Here is a 15001-nt window from a genome sequence, read left to right as displayed (position 1 = left end):
CATTTTTTTAAATCTTTATATACGCCCCAGCTGTATACATTTCTAAAGTAAATGTTAATCATACAATGTACTTCTTCTAAATGAGCTTTTTAGTGTCAGGTTGTACCGTTAAGACTCCTAATCAAGCACTGTGTAAGAAGAGAACCTTTATAACGTTCAGTTACAATTTCACTGTAAACAAAATGGAGGCCCAGAAATGCAACAAGTCTTCTGTTCAGAAGCCACGGCGTGAATCCTGCGAGATCCCCAGATCGAGATCCGGGTCGGGCGTTGGACCGATCGCCAGTCACCTGAATGGCTCCACCTGGCGCCTTCTGGATCTTGCCCTCATGGGGCGTGATCCAGATCAGTATATTTAAGTCAGCCATTAGGCTCAGGCTCATTTAAATACCTGGATGCCGTATGTACCCGGCGCCCGGGAATCAGCAGCCTGGCCTGTGAGACCTCAACCGTGTGCCATTTAGCACAGATTTCCACAAACGTGGATCAGGTGTGATGGGGGGCCTTGCAGACCAAGTGAGACCCCCATGTTGTTGGGGACAGGGCAGGGTGGTACCCTGGCACTCCCCCATGGGCACCTCGGCCCTGCCAGCCTGGATCCCTGGCAGTGCCACCCTGGTGATAGAATTGAAATAACTCCTGTTGCAGAATAACACGCAGATATTTATTGCATAAGTTGCAGAGGAAAAATGCCCACTAGGCTGAGGTAACAAAAGTCAACTAATGCCATTGGAACTGGACGCCAGCAGAAGTCCTGACAATGCCACCTTGGAACTGCCAGTGTACCTGGTGGCACTGCCAGGTTGCCCGGTGCAGTTCCAGGATGCCAGGCTGGCGGTGCCCGGGTCCATGCTGGTATTGCCAGGAGTCAAGCCCGGGAGGAGGGGGGGGGGGGTTGGACTTGCTCATTGGAGGAGGGGGTGAGGAGTACGCTCCAGGTACCATGAAAAGTTTGGGAGCTGAAGGGGGGCCTGAAAGCAGGGGTGGGGTGGGGAGAGGGGAGCTGAAATGAGTGGGGGAGTGTGAAGAGGTCGGGGCAGCAGGTCGAAATGGTGACCCGATCTGCGAGGAGCCGGTTCTGCAGCTCACCAGTGCAGGAGATCTACTAACGTGTTGCCTCAATGGGGAGAAACTCCCCGAGAGCCCCATAAAATGGCAAAGTGCCGGTGAATAGGGGCGGCACGTTGGCAAACAACAAAGAACAAAGAACAAAGAAATGTACAGCACAGGAACAGGCCCTTCGGCCCTCCAAGCCCGCGCCGACCATACTGCCCGACTAAACTACAATCTTCTACACACGAAATAGCAGCAGCGGAGCGTACTCCCACTTGAACCTGCTCCAACATTCATTTAATGGCTGATTGGCCTAAACACCACTTTCCCAACCTGTTCACACAGTGGTTAGCACTGCTGCCTCACACGCCAGGGGCCCAGGATTGCACATTCCCCCGGTGACACGCTCTCCCTGCGTCAGCGTGGGTTTCCTCCGGGTGCTCCGGTTTCCTCTCACAGTCCAAAGATGTGTAGGTTAGGTGGATTGGCCATGCTACATTTGCCCCTTAGTGTCCAAAGGTGTACAGGTAGGGTTATTGGGATAGGGTGGGGAAGTGGGCATACGTCGGGGGCTCTGTCAGAGGGTCGGAGCAGACACGATGGACTGATTGGCCTCCTTCTGCACTGTAGTGATTCTGTACTTCTATGGATAGCGGGGTGCACCTTGGTGCTGCAGCCAATGATAAACGCCATGCCAAACCTGCCTGAAAGCGAGCTTTGTTTTATGTCAGCTGAATCGTGCCTGATTTTCTTGTGCACTCCAATCCTATTTTTAACCTATGTAAGACAGTGCCTGAACACCCATGCGCAGACAAACATCATAATTTAGAAGAATTGGAACAGAACTGCCTTGCGTTAAGTACATACTCCAGAGTCTCCTGATGGCCCTTCCGTGCTTGCCAATTATACACCTCTGATTCACAGAAGCAATTCATGTTTATCGAATCATAGAGTCTATGGCACGGAGACAGGCCCTTCAGCCCAAACTGGTCCATCCCAACCAAAAAGCCCATCTAAGCGAACCCCATTTGCCTCATTTGGCCCATATCCCTCAAACCTTTCCTATCCATGGATCTGTCCAAATGCCTTTTAAATGTTGTCAATGTGCCTGCCTCAACCACTTCCTCCGGCAGCTCATTCCACATACGTACCACCCTCTGTGTAAAAGAAGTTGCTCCTCGGGATTCCATGAATTCTTTCCCCTCTTAACTTAAACCTATGCCCTCTAGTTGTCGATTCCGCAACTCTGGGAAAACGACTGAGTGCATTCGCCCTATCCATGCCTCTCGTGATCTTATACACTTCTATAAGATCACCCCTCAGTCTCCTACGCGCCAAAGAAAAAAGTCCTAGCCTGTCCAATCTTTACGTATAACTCAGTCGCTTGAGTCCTGGCAACATCTTTGTAAATCTCTTCTGCCCTCTCTCCAGTTTAATAACATCTTTCCTACAGCAAGGCGACCAAAACTGAACACAATACTCCAGGTGCAGCCTCACCAACGTCCTGTACAACTGCAACATAACTTCCCAACTTCTATACTCAATGTCCTGACTGATGAAGGCCAGCATGCCAAACACCTCCTTCACTGCCCTCTCTACCTGTGACTCCACCTTTAGAGAACCGTGCACCTGGACTCCAAGGTCCCTCTGTTATGTACAAATAGAATTGTAAAGAACAAGGTCGCAGAAAAATACTTTTTACTGTACCTTGATACACATGACAATAGACAAATCCAATTCAAACAAATCCAATCTAATCCAAAGTGAAAGTGTAATTTTTATGTGACAAAAATGCAAAAACCACAGCCACTGTCTGGAGCTCAACACAATGCAATTTTAAAAAGGAAACACATGGACTTGGAATAGCACACCATTTCACAAACTTACAGGCAATGAGGTGAGTGGGAGTTACTCCATCACATTAAAAAAATCAAAAACGTACCCTTTGGTAAACCCAAGTCTGTTCAATGTTTTGACAAAAAGCTGCACCCCAGTTAGAGCATCCCTGAGGACAGTTGTACAACTGAATCCCAATATTCAGTATTATCCACTTCTTGCCCCACTCTCCTTAGTGCCCGGACTGCTGCTGTGTCCAGTTCCGATGGTGTTAGTTGACTTTTGTCACCTCACCCAAGTGGGCATTTTTCCTCTGCAGCTTATGCAGTAAATGTCAGTTCGTTATTCTACAATAGGGGTTATTTCAATTCTATCACCCGTCGGCATCCTCACCCTCACACATGTGTATTTAGCAGGTCACTGGAAAGCAATGAAGGCAGGGGCCCCCTGACATTTCTGTTTCCCTCGCTAGCCCAGGATTGCTGAATCCAAATGCAATACTCTTCCACCACAGCAACTCAAGCAAGTAGAGGCATTATGCTTTGCCAAGTTCAGTGCCATAAAGTATCCGGCAGCCAATGAGGTGGATGGTTTTGCTCCGATCCTGTCAGTGGAGAGATATTGAGTTACAAATATTTACTCCTCGCTTGTACAAAGCAACAGGTTCGTCTGAGCAGAATGGAATGAGTAGGTAATATAAACTGAATACAATCAGAAGAGCATTGGTGAAGATAGTCTCTGTTGAGTTTGGAAAATGTTAATTAATCCTCTCAATTTTACAAGGACTATTACGGTGGAATATCAGTGCGGGGGAGGGGGTAGGTGAAGCACATGCATATTTAAATCCAGAAAGAGAAAAGTACATTAATTTTGAAATGACAGAACAAAGTAAACTAGTCAGCACAAATAGGAAAGCCACTTCCACCTATGTAATGTAGATATAGATTTGTTCTGGCTACTTTTCAAAATACTGTGCGTGGTTTTCCATTTGTCGTTAAGCTGAACAACTTCATATCCAATTTGCCACTCATTAAATACAGTATTTTTATCTGTTAAATGCCAATTGCATTAAGGATTGTTAATGAACGTGTCCTTAATACAATTCAGAACTTTCCACTTTGTTATCTTCAGACCTTAGTTATGCTGTCTCATTAGCGCTTGCGGGGGTGGGGGGGGGGTGGAGAATGGGAAACCAGGTCCAGGGTCGACCCCTTTGATGAACAACTTGTGGTAGGATTCCATTCCCAGTACGTTGCCATTTACCCCTTTATGAACTGCCATACACCAGTATTCCCTGGTCTCATTTTAGAACAGTGTTGTCCAATATGCTGGTCCTTAACTACATGCAGACAAATGTGCTTTTGAATATGAAATGCAAAATAGACAGCGATGGGACATGTGACCTCAATACTAATTTGCATAGCAACAACATGTGTACTTTAATCTTGATGTGCATTCGTTGGTGAAGAGGCAAGATGAAAAGTGGAGAGCACAAGTGATTTTGATTATTCTGAGTGCTTATTGACTGAATGTAGATGTTTGTTCAGTCAGCTTGCGTGGGAAGTATACTCATCACCTCGCGTGAGTGTATGTAAAACGTCTTGTCCTGCAAGTGCATGTTGCAAAAGCAGCGTTGCTATAGCCACACTTGTGGCCAGTCAGGAATTCCTATTGGACAATGCTGTTTTAGACCTCTTGCAATCTTTTATTTCTTTCTCGCCTTTCATCTTTGTGGGTTTCCCTGTCTTTCATCATCCGGGCTGCAACAAATTATTTTGCTCTTTTAATATCCTTTCATGGCCTCAGTAGATATCTATTATAGCTACGAACAAATCTCTACAATCAGTCTGGAGTCCATCCCATTTATTAACTGCCTCTCCGTGAATGAAGTTACTTGTTGTCTTTCCCCCTTTCTCTTTCTTTAAAATTCCTAATAATCCCTTGGTTAGTTCGGACGAGGGGGCCTCGCACCCGTAATGTTAACTCTCTTTTCAGTTTACGGGTAATGCCTGACGGTCAAGTATTCTCTATTTTGTTTTAGATTTCCAACATGTTTTTTTTAAAGAAATATTTTTATTCAAACATTTACATATTTTCAACAACCCCCCCCCCCCCCCCCCCCACTTACAGAAAAAGAAAAACAAAGAACACATAAATAAACATCTTACACCTACATCCCAAATTCCCCCAATATACAAACCCGGCATTAAGCAACAATAAACACAGTAGAAAACACAAAGTACACCAGCACCCCCCCCCCCCCCCCCCCACCCTCTGGGTTGCTGCTGCTGACCATCTCCTAACGCCCCGCTAGAAAGTCTAGGAACGGTTGCCACCGCCTGAAGAACCCTTGCACAGACCCTCTCAAGGCAAATTGTACCCTCTCCAATTTAATGAACCCTGCCATGTCCCTGATCCAGGCTCCCACGCTCGGGGGCCTCCCATCCTTCCACTGTAGCAGAATCCTCCGCCGGGCTACCAGGGACGCAAAGGCCAGAATACCGGCCTCTTTCGCCTCCTGCACTCCCGGCTCGTCCGATATCCCAAATAGTGCTAACCTCCAGCTCGGCTTAACCCGAGTGTTCACCACCTTAGACACCGTCCTCACAATACCCCTCCAGAACACATACAGCGCCGGGCACGCCCTGAACATATGGGTATGATTTGCTGGGCTCCCCGAGCACCTCCCACACCTGTCTTCCACCCCAAAGAACCTGATCAGCCTCGCCCCTGTCACATGCGCTCTGTGAAGAACCTTAAATTGTATCAGGCTTAGCCTGGCGCAAGAGGAGGAAGAATTAACCCTACCCAGGGCGTCCGCCCACGCACCCTCGTCTATCTCCTCCCCAAGCTCCTCCTCCCATTTACCCTTTAGCTCCTCCACCGAGATCTCCTCCTCCTCCTGCATCTCCTGGTAGATCGCCGAGACCCTGCCCTCTCCAATCCACACCCCCGAGAGCACCCTATCCTGGATCCTGAGTGCTGAAAGCAGCAGGAACTCCCTCACCTGCCATCTTACAAACGCCCTTACCTGCATGTACCTGAAGGTATTTCCGGGGGGAAGCCCAAATTTTTCCTCTAGTGCCCCAAGGCTCGCAAACGTCCCATCTAAAAACAGGTCCCCCATCCTTCTAATTCCTGCCCTGTGCCAGCTCAGGAACCCTCCATCTATTCTCCCCGGGACGAACCGATGGTTCTCCCGGATCGGGGACCAAACCGAAGCCTCTACCTTACCCCTGTGGCGCCTCCACTGCCCCCAAATTTTCAAAGTCGCCGCCACAACCGGACTCGTGGTGTACCTAGTCGGTGGGAGCGGCAGCGGTGCTGTCACCAGCGCTCCCAGACTTGTGCCCACACAGGACGCTACCTCCAGGCTCTTCCACGCTGCCCCCTCCCCCTCCATTACCCATTTGCGTATCATCACCACATTGGCAGCCTAGTAATACCCACACAGATTAGGTAACGCTTCCCTCCTCAGTCCCTACTCCGCTCCAGAAACACCCTTCTCACCCTCGGGGTCTTTCGCCCACACGAATCTCATGATACTCCTGCTGACCCGCTTAAAAAAGGCCTTAGGGATCAGGATGGTGAGGCACTGGAATATAAAAAGGAACCTCGGGAGCACCGTCATCTTCACCGACTGTACTCTACCCTCCAAGGAGAGTGGCAGCATATCCCACCTTTTAAACTCCTCCTCCATCTGCTCCACCAGCCACGTCAAGTTGAGCTTGTGTAGGGCCCCCCAGCTCCTGGCCACCTGGATCACCAGGTGCCGAAAACTCCTTTCCGCCCTCTTCAGTGGAAGCTCGTCTATCCCCCTTCCCTCGTCCCCTGGGTTTACCACGAATAGCTCACTCTTCCCCATGTTGAGCTTATACCCGGAAAAGTCCCCAAACTCCCTGAGGATCCGCATCACCTCCGGCATCCCCCCCACTGGGTCCGCCACATACAGTAACAGGTCATCGGCATTCAGCGACACCCGGTGTTCCCCCCCCCCCCCCCCCCCCGCACCAGCCCCCTCCAGTTCCTGGACTCCCTCAGAGCCATCACCAAAGGCTCAATTGCCAACGCAAATAGCAGGGGGGATAGTGAGCACCCCTGCCTCGTCCCCCAGTACAGCCGAAAGTATTCCGACCTCCTCCGATTCGTGGCCACACACGCCACCGGGGCTTCGTAAAGTAACCTAACCCAACTAATGAACCCCTCCCCGAACCCAAACCTCCTCAACACTTCCCAGAGGTACCTCCACTACACCCTATCGAAGGCCTTCTCCACATCCATCGCCTCCACTATCTCCGCCTCCCCCTCCACTGTAGGCATCATGATTACATTTAGGAGGCTCCGCACATTGGTATTCAGCTGCCTTCCCTTAACAAAACCCATCTGGTCCTCGTGAATCACCCCCAGGACACAGTCCTCAATTCTGGTAGCCAACATCTTCGCTAACAGCTTCGCATCCACGTTGAGGAGCGAGATTGGCCTATACGACCCACACTGTAATGGGTCCTTGTCCCGCTTCAAGATCAGCGAGATCAGCACCCTGGACATCGTCGGGGGTAGGGCCCCCCCTCCCTCGCCTCATTGAAAGTCCTCACTAATAGAGGGCCCAGCAGGTCCATGTACTTCCGGTAAAATTCCACCGGGAACCCATCTGGCCCCGGTGCCTTCCCCGCCTGCATACTCCCCAGCCCCTTACTCAGCTCTTCCAGCCCTACCGGTGCCCCAAGCCCAGCCACCTGCTCCTCCTCCACCCTCGGGAACCTCAGTCGATCCAAAAATCGACATCCCCCCCCCTCCTCCGTCAGGGGCTCAGACCTATACAGCCCCTCATAAAAGTCTCTAAATACCCCATTTATTCCCACCACACTCCACACCGTGTTCCCCCCTTTATCCCTAACTCCCCCAATCTCCCTCGCTGCCTCCCGCTTCCGAAGCTGGTGTGCCAACATCCGGCTAGCCTTCTCCCCGTACTCAAAACACCACCCCGTGCGCTTTCCTCCACTGCACCTCTGCCTTCTTGGTGGTCAACAGGTCGAACTCGGCCTGGAGGCTTCGTCGCTCCTTGAGTAGTCCCTCCTCGGGGACCTCTGCATACCTCCTATCCACCCTTAAAATCTCTCCTTCTCTCTCCTCTCCTTCTTCTCCTTCTGGGCTTTAGTGGAGATTAGCTCTCCCCTAATCACCGCCTTCAGTGCCTCCCAGACCACCCCCACCTGCACCTCCCCATTATCGTTAGCCTCTAGATAGCTTTCAATGCACCCCCGGATCCGCCCGCTCACCTCCTCATCCGCCAGCAAGCCCACATCCAGGCGCCACAGCGGGCGCTGGTCCCTCTCCTCCCCTAGCTCCAGCTCCACCCAATGCGGGGCATGGTCTGATATGGCTATGGCCGAATACTACGTGCCCTCCACCCTTGGAATTACTGCCCTGCTCATAACGAAGAAGTCTATCCGGGAGTAGGCTTTATGGACGTGAGGAAAAAAAAGAAAATTCCCTGGCCCCCGGCCTGACAAACCTCCATGGGTCCACTCCTCCCATCTGGTCCATAAACCCCCCTCAGCGCCTTGGCCGCCGCCGGCCTCTTACCTGTCCTGGACCTGGAGCCAATGCTGGATCCAGTACCGTGTTGAAGTCCTCCTCCCCCCCCCCCCCCCCCCCCCCCCCCCCCCCCCCCCCCATTATCAAGCTCCCTGCCTCCAGGTCCGGAAACCGGCCCAACATGCGCTGCATAAATCCGGCATCGTCCCAATTTGGGGCATATACATTCTCTAATACCACCCGCACCCCCTGCATCTTACCACTCACCATCACATACCTACCTCCATTGTCTGCCATGATGTTCAGCGCCACAAACGACACCCACCAAAATCGCCACCCCTCGATTCTTTGCGTCCAACCCAGAGTGGAAAACCTGCCCTACCCACCCCTTTCTCAGCCTAACCTGATCTGCCACCCTCAAATGCGTCTTCTGGAGCATAACCCCTCAGTCCCTTCAGGTGCGCGAACACACGGGCCCTCTTGACTGGCCCGTTCAGGCCTCTCACATTCCAAGTTATCAGCTGGATCAGGGGGCTTCCTGCCATACCCCCCCCTGCTGATTAGCCATCCCCTTTTCTAGGCCAGCCACGTGGCCGCGCCTCCCACACTCTCCATTCCCCCCAGCGGCAGACCCCGGCCCCAACTCTCTCACCGAGCTCCAGCTCATCTTTGGCCAATGGAGCAGCAACCCAGTCCCCCCCCCCCCCCCCCACCCCAGCTAGGTCCCCCCTAGCTGCGTTGCTCCCCCCATAGCACTCCCGTAAGTCAGCTGACTCCTGCTGACCCCGGCCACTCCCGCCACTCCATCGACCCCCAGTGTGGTAGTCTCCCCTCCCCCCTCCTGTCCATCAGCGGGCGCTCCTCTCCAACACCGCCTTTCCCGCCCGGCCCTGCCCCCTTCCTTCCCTAGTGCGGGAAAAAGCCTGTGCTTTCCATCTGGCCGGCCCTGCCCTCTCTGGCGCAGCTCCCTTTTGCAGCCTAATCCCAGCTCCCCCACCTCGGGCCTCCCATCTCCCCTCCCCAAAACGGGGCCCCGTCCTTCCAACCACCGACGCCCACACTCTCACAAAACCCCCACTTTGAACCATTTCACCCTACCCCACCCAGCACCCAAGGAAACAATACAGAACAGAACATCCCCCAAAGCACAGTAACCACAGTAGCCCCCCGCGACCTCTCCTCACAACCGACCCTCAGTCCGTGTCCAACTTTTGGGCCTGAATGAAGGTCCACACCTCCTCCGGCGTGTCAAAGTAATGGTGCCGGTCCTTAAACGTGACCCACAGTCGCGCCGGCTGCAGCAACCCGAATTTCATCCCCTTCCGATGCAGAACCACCTTAGCCCGATTGTACCCGGCCCTCTTCTTGGCCACTTCCGCGCTCCAGTCCTGGTATGTACGGACCTCTGCATTCTCCCACCTGCTGCTCCGCTCCTTTTTTGCCCATCTTAGGACACATTCCCTGTCCACCAAGCGGTGGAACCGCACCAATACCGCCCGTGGCGGCTCGTTAGACTTGGGCCTCCTCGCCAGGACTCGGTGGGCCCCATCAACGTGTTCAGCATCGTGACCACATATGCTCCAGCATCCGACCCCTCCACTCCCTCCGGGAGACCCAGAATCCGCAGATTCTTCCTCCTCGACCGATTCTCCATGTCCTCGAACTTCTCCTGCCATTTCTTATGCAGCGCCTCGTGCGCCTCCACCTTCACCGCCAGGCCCAATATCTCGTCCTCATTCTCTGAGGCTTTCTGCCGCACCACCCGGATTGCCGCCCCTTGGGCCTTCTAGGTCTCGACCAGCTTGTCGATCGAAGCCTTCATCGGCTCCAGCAGCTCTGCTTTCAATTCCGTGAAGCAGCGCTTAAGAAACTCCTGCTGCTCTTGCACCCACTGCGCCCACGCTGCCTGGTCTCCACCCGCCATCTTGGCTTTCCTCCCTCGCACGTTTCGCTGCATCAGAATTATTTTTTTCACCGCTCCACTCATGGTCCAATCCATACAGTGCCGGGGAAATCGTACTGTCACCTTCCCACACTGGGAACCGTCGAACAAATGCCGCTGAGGCCCCTCAAAAGAGCCCAAAAGTCCGTTTCTGGCGGGAGCTGCCGAACGTGAGACTTAGCTCCGCATAGCCGCAACCGGAAGTCCCGATTTCCAACATGTTTTTAATGTGTCTGTGGTAAACTACTAAAAATGCAAATAGCCATTTATATAATAACACGTTGTCATGGACTCAAATTATCATTTTAAATGACGACCACTGTGACCATAGAATTTACAGTGCAGAAAAAGGCCACTTGGCCCATCGAGTCTGCACCTGCTGTTGGAAATAGCACCTTCCACCCTATCCCCGTAATCCCACCCAACCTTTTTTGGACACTAAGGACAATTCAGCATGACAATTCCACCTAACCGGCACATCATTGGACTGTGGGAGCAAACCAGAGCACCCGGAGGAAACCCATTCAGACAAGGGGAGAACGTGCAGACTCCGCACAGACGGTGACCCAAGCTGGGAATCAAACCTGGGACCCTGGAGCTGTGAAGCAACTCTGTTAACCACTGTGCTATTGCACTGCCCAGTGATCATGGGCTGGATTCTCTGATCCCCCAGCCGTGTGTTCCTCGGCGGTGCACGGTTCACTACTCCAGCCGCTTGTCAATGGGATTTTCTACTGAAACCACCCCACGCTGTCGGGAAACCCGTGGGTGGCATTGTGCTGCCGGCGGGAATGGAGAATCCCAAACGTCGGGGAATTCTGGCCCTTATATTTGTGGTTTGGGATGAGACTTCAGAGAGGCCGACAAAATCAGGTTCAAGTCCCTTAAACACAGCAGGTGACATGAACACTGTGCTGCAAAATACATTAAAAGAAAATCCAACAGCAATGACATACATTTAAGTGTTTTTAATGACCTCAGGGTGTCCCAACCCATTGCATAATCAATGAAGTACGTTTAGAGTGCTGTCATTTTGTGATGTAGGAAGCTTGGCAGCCAATTTGCACACAGCAAGGCCTCACAAACAGCAATAGGACAAATGACCATATAATCTGTTTTGGTGGTGCTGATTAAGGGACAAGTATTGGTCAGGGGAGAACTCCCTGTTCTTAAAAGACCATCAATTAGTTTTACATCAGGCAGAAAAGGCAGACGAGGCCTTAATTTAACATCTCGACCAAAAGATAGAGCCTACGACAGCACAGCACGTGGCTCACCCATCCCACCACTGGGGAACCCACCGTGGGAGGTCGCCTGTGGCAGGACCGGTAGATTCCACCCACTATCATTATTACCTTTGCAGGATGCATTCAAATCATAGTCATTTACCTGCATTGTTATAATAAAAGTGGATCCAATTCTGCAAATTGGGGAGAAAGTTCAGCAATGAATGAATAGCACAATAGGAAACAATATACTCTGTTAGAAAATACTACTCTGAATTGCTGCCAAGTGAAATGACTAACCTTTATGTTAACGGTTGCAGCCAACTGCATCCATGAAATGCAAGCTTCCTCTGAAAGAAGAAATGAATGGAAACATTGGTGAGATTTTCCAGTCCCGCCACCCACTGGGGGAAATGAGGGGGGGAAGCCATCTACCCCTCCTCACCTTACCGTAACATTCTATTCTTATCAGGGGAAATATTTAGAGCTGCCATATCAACCCAAGTTGTGAAATGGCAGAAATTTTCATTGTAGTTCTGTATCAGTGCAAGTAGCATAAAACGAGAAAAACAGAATTAAAAGCAGGAAACATAGAAATGTCATTACTCCTTTCTGAAAATACCGCAGACATTTCTCCTCATTTTCCATTTCTTAAAAACGTATACGTTAAATGGGCTCATAAAAAAAAAAGAGCTTTCAGAGATTCGTTTCAAAAACTAGGCTTAATTTCAAGCAGATGATTAGAACAAGTTACGTGCTTTCGAACTCAGAAGAAACAAAAATAATTGTGGTGGTGAGTAAGCCACATCATCTTCCAACATCTAGATACGAATTGCACAATACTGTACGTTTTTACAAAGGCCTGGAAAGAGTTGCTTTCTGCCCTCGCTTATTCTTGATGTGTAATCTTGAGTTTCTGTGGACCTGGCCAAGGGCCACTCTCTATCTAGAAGTGCTATGGTGAAATAATGCACTTCCTTTCAAAGTGCAAATGAAAATAACCTACAGATTGATACAAATATAGGGGCTGGTTTAGCACAGGGCTAAATCGCTGGCTTTTAAAGCAGACCAAGGCAGGCCAGCAGCACGGTTCAATTCCCGTACCAGCCTCCTTGAGCAGGTGCTGGAATGTGGCAACTAGGGGCTTTTCACAGTAACTTCATTTGAAGCCTACTTGTGACAATAAGTGGTTTTCATTTCATATGGGGATTTTCTTGCACTCAGAAACTGGTTAGATAAGCTGTAGTACGAATCTTAACTCTCCTTGCAGAGAAAGATGTTCCCAATCTTGTGGAAATTCTTTTTATTTTTAAGTGAGACGAGAGGATATTTTTACTGTCTATCATCCTTGTGGTGAACTTTGACTATCACTTAAAGCTTTGAATTTAAGGAGGTGGAGGGATTTAGAGAGACAATACCAGAGCGTGTGGCCTAGATAGCTAAAGATACACGTCAAGCAGCGATGCACAAGAAGCAAGAATCAGAGGATGGAGAGTTCAGAGTTGGGGAGGGGGACGCTTGTAGGGTTGGAGGAGATTAGACATAAAAATAATAATCTTTATTAGTGTCACAAGGAGACTTACATTAACACTGTACTGAAGTTACTGTGAAACTCCCCTAGTCGCCACACTCCGGCACCTGTTCGGGTACACAGAGGGAGAATTCAGAATGTCCAATTCATCTAACAAGCACGTCTTTCGGGACTTGTGGGAGGAAACCGGAGCACCCGGAGGAAACCCACGCAGACACGGGGAGAACATGCATATAGGAAAGGGTAAGGACCTGATTGGATTGAAACAGAAGTTGGACACATGAACTTTGTAAAGACATTTGATAAAAGTACCACTTATAAGATCTGTTAGCAAAATTGAAACCCATGTCGTAAAAGAGGCAATGGTAGCATGAGACAAAATTGGCTAAGGAACAGGAAACTAAAGCGGTGGTGGTGTCCGTATAATAGACCGATGGTGGATGGGAAATGGCAGAACAGTTTAATGAATACTTTGCATCAGCATTTACCAGAAAAGATTGGAGGAAGTCAACTAGAACTTACAAGATGAGGAAGGTATATGGTAGAGTTTCCCAAAAGATCCCTGCTGTTTGTGATATAATGGCGTGGATTTGTGGGTACAGGGCACACACAATGTCAAACAGTAACCTTCAAAGGGGAATTAGGTAAATAATTGAAGGAGAAAAAAATTGCAAGGTTATCAGGAAAGAGCAGGGAATAAGACTAACTGGATTCCTCTTTGAAAGAGCCAGCATGGTCTTGATTGGTCAAATGGCCTCCATCGACGCTGTGGTATTCTGTGATTCTTTGAGCACGGGGGGACTAAGAGTCATGTATGTCAGCAATGGTAGGAGTGATGGGTTTGGGAGATTTAATGTGGGACACTAGTAAAGGTTTGAATGAATTGAAGTTTACAAAGCAAGGAGAATGGGAAGCTGGGCAGTGTGATGATATGCATTAGCAGTCATGTATATAGTGATAGACAAGACCTCCAACCAGCAAGTGGCAGTAGAGAACAACCACATGACATTGTTATCTCAGGAAGTTGGTAGAGTGACTTTGTAGTGGATCGTCACAATTTGTAGTAGCTCATAGTTATTTTATTATAGTTAATAGTTTTTGATAATATTCTTATGGTTACCTAACCCATGCAATTGTTGAACAATAATGTGGTGATATGTCAATGAATAAGATTGTATGCAGATAGCAATGCGACCTCCTAACAGCTGGTGGTGTCAGACCTTGGCCACGTGGTGCGGCGGACACATCAGTTGGTAGTAAGGTGTACACAAAAATAGTCGCACATCGGGTAGTTCCAGAGCAACCTATTCTGTAAGCATTCTGCATGTTATCCTTCCACGTGTTAAATGATAAATCATCTTTCGAAGTAATTCAACAACAGTTCTGTGAGTATCATTGCTACAGCAAGGCCACAGAACACAACATGGTAGCAGAAGTGTTGAACATTTAAGGAAAAAGCAGAAAAGACAAAGGGTAACCGGCTGAAGAATGAAACAGAAAAAGAGGATTCTTTGACGGACCTGGTAAACTACGATCTGTGGCGACTCAACGCAATAAAAGACAGTGAAGCGTGAGATGGAGAGTTTAAAGGCACCCCATCAGCTTCAAGCATTGGGTAGCATAGGTGAAAACTGGTGAGTCTTCAAACAGCAGTTTAAGCTCTATGTTTCAGCCCTTAGCCTGCAGGCACAGCCTGACGAAAGGCGCATTGCGTTGCTGCTAATGGTGACAGGTCCGCAAGCTGTTGAAATTTTCAATACCTTTGCTTTCGAGAGCGAAGGCGGCAGCAAGAGATCAAGTGGTAGCGTACTTCGATCGACATTACTCGCCCAAAAAGAATGAGACATTTGAGATATATTTTCCGTACGTGTACCC

General features: G+C 49.8%; 1 protein-coding gene across 1 annotated transcript in view; it reads right to left on the bottom strand.

Annotated features, from left to right (window-relative positions):
- Window positions 1-15001, bottom strand: part of adcy7 (adenylate cyclase 7) — a 244168-nt gene that overhangs the window by 119080 nt on the left and 110087 nt on the right. The window contains exon 2 of the mRNA XM_072518226.1: window positions 11896-11945. The gene's annotated coding sequence lies outside the window, so the exon portion shown is untranslated. The remainder of the gene's footprint in view (window positions 1-11895; window positions 11946-15001) is intronic.

The sequence above is a fragment of the Scyliorhinus torazame genome, chromosome 10 (assembly GCF_047496885.1).
Source record: "Scyliorhinus torazame isolate Kashiwa2021f chromosome 10, sScyTor2.1, whole genome shotgun sequence".
NCBI classification, from domain to species: domain Eukaryota; kingdom Metazoa; phylum Chordata; class Chondrichthyes; order Carcharhiniformes; family Scyliorhinidae; genus Scyliorhinus; species Scyliorhinus torazame.
This window is presented reverse-complemented; position numbering and strand designations above follow the sequence as displayed.